The 10340-nt window shown below is 45.7% G+C and overlaps 1 non-coding gene across 1 annotated transcript; it reads right to left on the bottom strand.

The window, feature by feature from the left end:
* Positions 1-248: 248 nt before the first annotated feature.
* TRNAS-UGA (transfer RNA serine (anticodon UGA)) lies at positions 249-317 on the bottom strand. Its single transcript has one exon. It is a non-coding gene; the product is annotated as a tRNA-Ser (tRNA).
* Between the last annotated feature and the right edge of the window lie 10023 nt (positions 318-10340).

Raw genomic sequence — 10340 nt, 5'->3', positions numbered from 1 at the left:
AAGGGCTCATAATTGCAATAAAGATTTAAAATGCTTGGAAATCCAAAAACTTCATATAAACATTGTGCCTTATTAGATCTCTTCCCCAAGCCTAGGCTGACAGGCTACCAAGTACCCCCCAATCTTATACATGAAGCAGTCTTGTACATGAAGCTGCCTTACTCAGCTGTTTACTCAGACTGGCAATGGCCTTCCAGTGTCTCAGACCGAAGTCTTTCACATCATCTACAGCCTGGTCCTTTTTAAACTGTAGATGCTGGGAATTGAACCTGGGACCTTCTGCATTCAAAGCAGATGCTCTACCACTGAGCCACGGCCCCTCCCAGTTGCAAGTATGTGCTGATATGGGGAGGCTCCTTCCTTTTGAACCCAGGGAGAGGTTTCTTTGTCTTCTAGCCTGGCATGCCTTAATTGCTTTTGTCCAGTTGGCTCCCTGATTTCTCCTAAAAAGGGTTCTTTGAAAGTTGACGTTGTTGCAAGGTCCATTGAGAGATGCAAAAACATGGTGACTGGCTCTGAGGTTGCCTCATGGACCTGCTCACAATGTTACAGGTGTTAAGAACATAAGAGAAGCCATGTTGGATCAGGCCAATGGACCATCCAGTCCACCACTCTGTGTTACACAGTGGCCAAAAACAGGTGCCATCAGGAGGTCCACCAGTGAGGCCAAGACACTAGAAGCCCTCCCACTGTTGCCGCCCCCCCAAGCACCAAGAATACAGAGCATCACTGCCCCAGACAGAGAGTTCCATCTATACCCTGTGGCTAATAGCCACTGATGAACCTCTGCTCCATATGCTTATCCAATCCCACCTTGAAGCTGTCTATGCCTGTAGCCGCCGCCACCTCCTGTGGCAGTGAATTCCATGCGTTAATCACCCTTTGAGTGAAGAAGTACTTCCTTTTATCCGTTCTAACCCGACTGCTCAGCGATTTCATTGAGCGTCCATGAGTTCTTGTATTGTGAGAAAGGAAGAAAAGTACTTCTTTCTCTACCTTCGCTGTCTCATGCATAATGTTGTAAACCTCTGCATGCTGCTGCTAGATCTAATGTTATTTGCAGCAATGGTTTGTTCAACTCTGTTCCTATAGGAGCATGTCAGTAATGTAGGGAAAGCCACTGTTGTCATTATTTTTCACATATGGCACAAGGGTGTGTGAAACAGAACAACAGTGACTTTCCCTACTGTTCTATTTCACACACCCTTGTGAATATGTGTGAATAATAATGACCTCTCTCACTGTACTGTATTGAGCGTGAGACGCATTATAGGTTGACCTGGAAACTGTACAGGTGGTAAAGTCAAGATACTGAGTAGGATTTCTGCTACCAGGGAGTTACGTTTATACTTTGGAGACTGGGATAAGCAAGTGTACATGGCTTGTGGTTCAGACCTTGGCTTGAGTCCATGGGAATATTGCTGTGAACAGAAGAGGGAAATTTTCATTGTTTTCCCTCTTTTCAGCTTTGCATCTCAGACCTCCGTCCCCAGGCTATTCTTAGGGGTTGTTCTTCCAGAAGCAGCATTTGGAGAAAAGTAGTTTAAACTACAGTGGGAGGAGGAAGTCAAGAAAGTTCTGATCAACTGGTGGAAAGGTTTTTATTGAATTTACGGCTATATTAAAATCATTACTTCTGGCAACATCTGTCAAGACTTCTTTCCATGCTTGGGCAAGTCCACCAGTGAGCCAAACACTCATAACTTTGGTGATTAGCATCAGGAAGATTCCCCTCCCCCACGCAGTTCAACCCTCTCTTATTCTCTAAACATGCTGCTTGGCTTACTTTTTTGAGCCAGCTGCTTTGCAGAACTGCTCCCTGCATGTGGACAAATTTTGAACTGGCGCATGTATTTGGGCTGGTCCCTGCTTAAGACACACGGTAACCTGCGTACTGTAGGTTGCACTTCTGAAGCATGGAATTATTGATGCTGCAATCAGATTAGCAGCAGCTGGACTAAATGACCTTTGAGCTCCTTCCAGCTATAACATTTGATGGTATCGTTTTGTTGGATATGGTAACTCTGCATGCAAAAAGATCTGGAAGGGAAAGGGTTACAAGAATTCTCTCTCTCTCTCTCTCTCTGGGGTACACTGGGAGGTTGGCCCCTCTCTGGTCGGTTATATGTTGAGCCTTTTTGACCGCTGCTTGTCTTCTGTGTTTTTGTCTTATATAGGACCTCTCATCTTCTCTCTCACTGGAGGAGGGGGGGCTTGGAACTGTAGCAAATTAACTTTTTTGAAGTTAATCTGTTTGCAATATGTTAAATGTACCCAGGGCTTTTTTTTGTAGCAGAAACTCAACTCCTTTGCATATTGGGCCACACACCCCTGATGTAGCCAATCCTCTTGGAGCTTACAGTAGGCCCTGTATTAAGAGCCCTGTAAGCTCTTGGAGGATTGGCTACATCAGAGGTGTGGGGCCTAATATGCAAAGAAGTTCCTGCTCCAAAGAAAGCCCGGAACACAGATATATAATGTAAGATATGCTTCTATTTTTGTAAGTAAAATTTCCTTCTCTTGTTACCACTGGAGTCAGATCATCTTTGTAATTGAACAGCATTTTCCCCTGAATTGGGGATAGTACATAAAGCTGCTGTGCTTTCGAGGCAAATGTTTTTGGGTTTTTTTACATTGAACCCAATAGATTTATGGACTATCTATAGTGCACCCGTAGTTAAGGTCAACCTCCCTCCCCAGGTAAATAGGAGCACTATAAATTTGAGCCTTCTCTCTTTGAGAGGCGGCAAGCTGGCATTTATTGGATGCACTCCATTTTTGTCCCAACAATTTGGCCTTTAAGAGTGCTTGGAAGTATGGTATGCTGAGCAAGCTTCTATGTACTTGGGAGCCAAACAGCACAGCGGCGCTGAATGGGAATTGCACCCACTGCAGATTTGAGAAGTATCTGGCACTCATCATAACTTCCTCTCCCATTTTGCGGCTCCCACATGCTGCTTTTTGAAGGGCGCAGCTCCAGCAGCTAGTCCTTAGTCTCCTTTAACATCTGGTGGCAAGCAGATAGGTTGGATGTACGCTTGCCGACTGATAAGTACATAGAGCGAAATGTCAATACAATGCCGTTTATGTGAAGGCAGAAGTGGATCGCTGTGCAGCAAACTGTTTTCGGTACAATGTCACTCAGAGTCGATTTTGATAATGGTGATGGGCCTCTTATGCTGGGAAGGGTACCGGTTCTGGTGGCTCCAGATGCTTCTTTAGCTAGCAGAACGGACGAGGCTTTAACGCAGAGGTGTTGTATTGAATCAGAGCAGACCACGTGGTTGCAGAGTTACACAGAGCCACCATTTCTAGTTGAAACTAAACAATAACTACTTTATGACAGAAGCACATGTCTGATATTGCAGGGTAAGGGATAGAGAAAGATGTTAAGCGATCTACCTGGCAGATGGGGATGGATGCAGAGAGGAGTTCCATGCAGATGCATCTTGTGGGTAAAGGAGGAAGAGAGAGAGAGAAGAGGAAGGAAGGTGCTTTTCCATAGGAGTGCTCACCTGCATCTCGAAGAGAGACTGTGACAATAGACCAGGGGTGTCAAACTCAATTGTTACGAGGGCTAGATCTGACATAAATGAGACTTTGTTGGGCCAGGCCGTGTCAGGCCAGGCCATGTGTGTATCTATTTAAGATTAGGTAGCAGAGATATAAACTTTTTAAAGGACACAGACAAACACAACTGATTTTTTTTAAATAAACTTAAAATAAAACATGCTTAAAAATTAGCACTTGTTGGTCTTAAAGGTGCTTTCTTCGTCTTTCTCCCATGGGATCCTGGGAACTGGACAATGGAAGTTCTGGCTCTTTCCCTGCCTCCCCATGTGACCAGGAGGGGGAGGAGCCTCAACCAATGGAGAAAATTGAGGTTTTGCTCTATAGCTGTTGTGCAGTTGAGCAAGCCTTGCAAAGCAAGTTGAGATGCAGATGGAAGCAAGAGAGAAGGAGAAAGGAGCACACAAGAGTCAGTTGCTTGGGCGCCTGATAGGAGCCTTCCAGGGACTTGATTCGGCCCCTGGGCCGCATGTTTGACACCCCTGTGAAATGGGCAATAATGAAATAATTACATCTGTGAAATGGCAATAATGAAAAGAATGGATTGTTCAGTGTAGAGAGATCATCATAAGCAGGGATTCGAACACTGCTCAAAATTCAATTGATTACTTAACCTGCTACTTTTTTTTGCCATCAAGTTGCAGCTGACTTATGGTGACCCTGCAGGTGTGGGGTTTTCAAGGCAAGAGACATTCAGAGCTGGCTTGCCATTGCCTGTTTCTGCATAATGACCCTTAAGGCTTTTTTTGTTGCAGAACTCCTTTGCATATTAGGCCTCACACCCCTGATGTAGCCAATCCTCCAAGAGCTTATAGAGCTCTTAGTACAGGGCCTACTGTAAGTTCCCAGAGGATTGGCTACATCAGGGAGGTGCGGCCTAATATGCAAAGGAGTTCCTGCTACAAAAAAGCCCTAATGACCCTGGACTTCCTTAGTGGTCTCCCATCCAAGTACTGACCAGGGTTGACGCTACTTCGCTTCCAAGATCTGAGGAGATATTAAAGTCTATCCGTTGGCCCTCCCTCAATAGTACCCATTTCCTGTTTCAGTAGGAAATAGGAGTAATATTGGCACTCCAAGGTTAAATTATTAGACTGTGTGTGTTAGAGAGTGTGTCTTAACACTGTTGGCCCTTCAGAGGGAAGAATGTGTGCCTTAGGCATGCGGGTACTTAACTGTTTAGAAAAGCTCCTCAAGGGTTCTGAAGATGTGGTACAGATACAGGTCCTTTTTGTGTCTATAAAGGCAAAAGCATACAGGTTGGATCCAGATTAATTTTTCCATCAGCAGAAGAGGTGTGTGTTGCCTTCCCCTCTCCCTCTGCAGCTCACTGATCTCCTTGAAATGCTGCAAAAAAATTTTTCTCTTCTGATTTTAAATGGAATTAAAACGTTTTCGTGGGCCTCTAAAAGTATCATGGTCCCCTAGGCATTGTGCCTACTGTTCCTGATGGAGAGGTCTGCCCTGTCAACGTCTGTGAGGTAATCTAGTTAGACAGAGGCTGCAATGTGCTTTCAATCCACTCTCAATGTACTTTCCAACTGGATTTTGCCATTTCACACCGTCTGATTCTACACTCATTTTAAATGACTAATTTCACCACACCCCCTCCAGCCTAGAAATAGCAGCTCTCCAGCAGCCCTGGCCTCACTCAATGCACAGCAGCCAAGAAGGTCAGAGCGCCTGCTCCAGCTGCAACGCCACTGAGGATGTTCTCCGCAGCCGAGAACGAAACGTCTGGAAGAAAAACTTTCTCCAGTAGAACACGGCACTTGAGCCCGAAAGATTCTACAAACTCTACACTCATTGTTGATTCTGACTTTTTAAGCATTGAGTTCGCCTGCTAGAAATCCGCATAATATTATTGGATCTACATTGAAAATTTTGCTCCTCACCTTTTCTGGAGTTTCAGCTCTACACTTACGGCTTTAGATCCAAAGCTGCAGAAAACTCCTGTTCGAAAGTATTCTTGTAAGGTACTTGTAAGCAACTCCGGTGTAAAACTACTTTCGGTGCTAATCCAAGAAATTGATTGTGAACGACTTCAGAAAATGCAAAGCAAGACAGATGTGACGGCGGTATGCAATGTAGATGAACACTTTTAAATGCGCACTGAGAATCTCACGGAGAACCAGTTTGGTGTAGTGGTTAAGTGTTCCCAGAGGATTGGCTACATCAGGGAGGTGCGGGACAACCGGGTTTGATTCCCCACTCCTCCACTTGTACCCAATGTTCCCTCTAAGCTGCGGAGTCTTGTGAGCAAAAATTCTACTTTGTGAGCTACTGGCATTAAAGTTGTGAGCTACTGCATAAATTAGTGTGCTCTGGGGTCATCCTTCCTGAGCTAATACAAAAATGTGTGAGCTGGAGGCTAAAAATCTGAGCTAGCTCATGCTAACTCAGCTTAGAGGGAACACTGCTTGTACCTGCTGGAATGACCTTGGGTCAGCCATAGCTTTCAGAGGAGTTGTTCTTTGAAAGGGGCAGCTGCTGTAAAAAGCTCTCTCAGCCCCACCTACCTCACAGGGTTTCTGTTGTGGGGGGGGAGGAGGGGGGAGGTAAAGGATATTGTGACCGCTCTGAGACTCTGAGATTCAGAGTATAGGGCAGAATATAAATCCAATATCATCATCATCATCAATCATCGTCATCTTCTTCTTCCCAGTGTATAATCCAGTTAGAAAATGCACTGAGAGTGTCTTGCAAGTGCATTATTTAGTGTGCATGACTGCAGCCAACGAGAGTGATTGGCCCGAGTTTGCCCACTGAACTTCACGTCACAGTGACAATTTGAACCTGGGTCCCTCAGTGCCTAATCCGACACTTGAACTACAACTCCGAGCCCGTCTATGGATGCCCGGAGCGCTAACGAAGCACATGTAGCTGATCTGCAGGAGCCCAGACTCTGTTTAAAACAAACCACCCGTTTGAGTGCAAAGTTCCCATGAACCTTTGCCGCTTTACTGCAGGTTTAAATCAGGCCCAAGGCTTAAGCAGTGGAGTTGCTGATAAAAAGGTAGGTGGGTGGGAGGAAAATAAATCAATGCAAAACCATTTCCGCTCCTTATCTGCTGAGGTTGGCACTTTGAGGCTCTAAAAGCCTGCTCGTGTAAGTGTCTGTTGGGGAAGGCCTTGTCCAAGGTGGTTCCATGCTCATTAAAACTGGTGTCTTGTGGAAGACGCTCAGTATATCATCTTGACTGTAAGTTGGCTCGAGATGCCAAAGTTTGGGTGGGGAAACACAGAGCGAACAAAGCTTTATTACTGTTTGGATCCCTGCCTTTCAGGAGCTGACCTTTCAGCCTTCTTTGTAAACATGGGGCGGAGGGGGGGGGGTGTCTTGCTTTTCTGTGCTCAGTGAAATGGCCTTTTGTGTGTCTGTTCCAACGAGAAGAGCTGTTCTGGAGTTTTTTGTTTTGTTTTAAAAGTGCCCTAAAATAGCTTAACTCACAGCACTGGTCAGGAGCTACACATGTAGGACAAGAGCATGAGAGTCAAGTTTGTTCTTTTTTAAAAAAGGAGAATCTAGAAACAAATACTTGTTAAAAGTTAGGCACCTTTAAGACCAATGACGTTTTACAGGCTGTGAGCTTTCGTGTGCATGCACACTTTGTCAAACAGGATGGAATCAGACTTGCCTGTCCATATATATATATATAATCTTCAGGAGTGGTTTCTTAAAGTAAAGGAAACATATACTGTGGGGAAGTTGACGGCTTACCAAAAGAATAAAGACATAGACAGCTTAGCCTGCTCATGGAATAAAACAATTCAAATGATGGAATTGTTAATTGATAAGTAGACTTAACTGTAATGTTTTGGCCCTTTCTTATGACAGACTCTTCTCTGTATTCTGAGGTGAGGTAATTGATAATACAGTAATACAGTACACATCAATTGTGCAGGGGGTTGGACTGGATGACTCTGGAGGTCCCTTTCAACTCTATGATTCTATGATTCTAATTATGCTGTTTATATATAAACAGACTTATGCTGCATATATATGTGTATATATACAGCATATATATATGATTTATCCTTAGTTATTCCGTATTATCAGAAAGCTTCTGTCTGAGTTCCTTTCCTCAGACCTGCTGAGAGCAAGGGGTTCAGATCACCACTCTGCCACAAAACTTGTTAGGTGAATCACACGCATGTTGTGGGGACAAAATGGAGGGGATGAGAGCCCGGAGCTTTTTTAGAGGATGGGTATAAAGCAGAGAGCAGAGAGCGAGGCCTCATGTTGCAGAACGACATCGCTGAGGGGAAGTATATCAAAATGTTCATTTAAGGGAAGGGAAGACTAGTAGAGTAGTTTGATCTTGTCCAAGGTTGGAAGCTAAGCTGGGCTAGCCCTGGTTTGGATTTGGATAGGAGATCACCAGGGAAGACCAGGGCCAGAGCTTTTTTTGTAGCAGGAACTTCTTTGCATATTATGCCATACACCCCTGGTGTGGCCAATCCTCCAAGAACTTACAGGGCCAGTTTGGTGTTGTGGTGAAGTGAGCGGACTCTTATCCAGGAGAACTGGGTTTGATTCCCCACTTCTTCAGATGCACTTGCTGGAATGACCTTGGGTCAACCATAGCTCTTGTAGGAGTTGTCCTTGAAAGGGCAGCTGCTGTGAGAGTCCTCTCAGCCCCACCCACCTCACAGGGTGCCTGTTGTGGGGGAGGAAGGTAAAGGAGATTGTGAGCTGCTCTGAGACTCTGAGATTTGGAGTGGAGGGCGGGATATAAATCCAATATCATCTTCTTCTTCTTCTTAGTACAGGGCCTATTGTAAGCTCCAGGAAGATTGGCTACATCAGGGGTGTGTGGCCTAATGCGCAAAGGAGTTCCTGCTACAAAAAAAGCGCTGACCAGGGCTGATATCCAGGGGCAGGCAATGGCAAAAGCTCTTTGTCTCTTGCCTTAAAAAACCCACGATGGGGTCGCCATTAGGCAGCTGAGTCTTGACAGCAGAAAGAAAGAAACCAAAGCAGAGTAGCTAGCGGCCTGAAGAAGAAATGTCCCATTCAATTAACAGAACCATAACAGGATATTATTTAGCCACAAAAAAACCCTTTTCCTGCCCATTTCCAGACATTAAAACACTGTTAAGGGGGTAAGATGTTTTTTTCCAGGCCTGCTGGCAGCATTAGAGATTGGAAGTGTTTTGATTCTAACACGGATGGAATTCTAGCAGAAGCTCCTTTGCATATTAGGCCATATCCCCTGATGTAGCCAATCGTCCAAGAGCTTACAAAAAGGAGCCTTGTAAGCTCTTGGAGGATTGGCTACATCAGGGGTGTGTGGCCTAATATGCAAAGGAGCTCCTGCTAGAATTCCACCCCTGGATTCTAATGGGAAAGAAATACTATCTCCTGCCCTGCTCCTAAACTTGAGAGGAGTATTCGTCAAAGGTTCTTCCGGGATAAAAGAAATAAAACGTCTCTGCCCACCCAAATAGAGAATGAATTTATACATTTTTAATAAGGCTGTGATGATCTAGTTTGGATAGGATATAAAACAACTCAAGCCTCTAGCCACAGGGAGACCTGTGGGGGCACTGCCCCCCCCTGACATCCTGGCAGGGCCCCCCCCCCCAACATCCAGGGGGCCTCCAGCACACAGTCTGCTCTTTTCGTTGTGTTTTTCCAATGGCTGAGCTGGCGAAGCATCATCAGTAGCAGCCAGAGCCAGGGGAGCTGAGCAGGGCATAGTTCATTGTGGCAGCAAAAGCAACAGGTAGAGAGGAGGGTGGCAGAGGAAGCCGTATGGAATGGGCTGGGGATGGATGGAGCTGCTGGCTGCAAAGTGTCATAGTGGGAGAGAGGGAGTGGAAGGAAACACACACCCACACCCACTAGCACACAAGATGCAGCCCCTTCTTCACTCCAAATTTTTTAGGGCTGGCTGCCTCAATTTGGCCACATTCAGAGCCTCCAGCTTTTGCCCCTACCCCAGAAAGCTTCTGAGAAGCAGCAAGCCCTGCAGTGGATGGGAAACGGTGCCCCCTGACTTTTTAAGAAGCCCCCCAATTTGTAAAATCCTGGCTACGGCCCTGAAATAACTTCAGAGGTATTTGGCTGGGTTCAGAGGTGTCCCCCACCCCCCCGGGAAATGAATAAGATCTAAAGTGAAATATGCTTTATGCAATGGGCTGAGTAGAAATTTGCATCTAGAAATTTGCACCAAATGCTGCTTTTCCGCATCCTTTGACCTGCGCTTTGTGCTGTTCCGCAAGAGCTCCCTGAAGTTCCTTTGGGGGTGGTGAACTCTTGCCTTGCCCTCGTGCTCCGGCACTCCTGTCCTCTCTATTATCCTGCCAGGGTGACAGATTGGCTGACACGTTACCAGCTGCAAGGACCCAGCTGCTCTGTTACTCTGCCAGGGCAGCCCAGAGCTGTTTCGTATCCCTCCTACCTTTCAGTCTGTTAAAAGGAAAGAAAGAGAAGAAATGTTGGCACTCCATTTCCGTTATAGTTCTGTTACCCATAAGGTATAAGAAGATGCAGTCCAGTGCACGCTTCACCTGGGAGTGAACCCCCCTTGGAATGTGGTAGGACTGACTTCTGAGTAAACCTTCACGACATTGCACTGCTATGGATTTGGTTGGGTAACATTATGATGAAAAGCATTAGTGGGTTGAACAAGGCTGTCGAAAGGGTTCGAGGTTTGTAGCTTGTGTTTACAGGACGAAGGCAAAACCCTCAAGTTTCTAGTCCTCATCACGGCTTTTTTTGTAGCAGGAACTCCTTTGCATTTGAGGCCGCAACCCCCCTGATG

The sequence above is a fragment of the Heteronotia binoei genome, chromosome 3 (assembly GCF_032191835.1).
Source record: "Heteronotia binoei isolate CCM8104 ecotype False Entrance Well chromosome 3, APGP_CSIRO_Hbin_v1, whole genome shotgun sequence".
In the NCBI taxonomy this organism is placed as follows: domain Eukaryota; kingdom Metazoa; phylum Chordata; class Lepidosauria; order Squamata; family Gekkonidae; genus Heteronotia; species Heteronotia binoei.
Note: the sequence above shows the minus strand (reverse complement) of the source record. Positions and strands in the feature narration are given on the sequence as shown.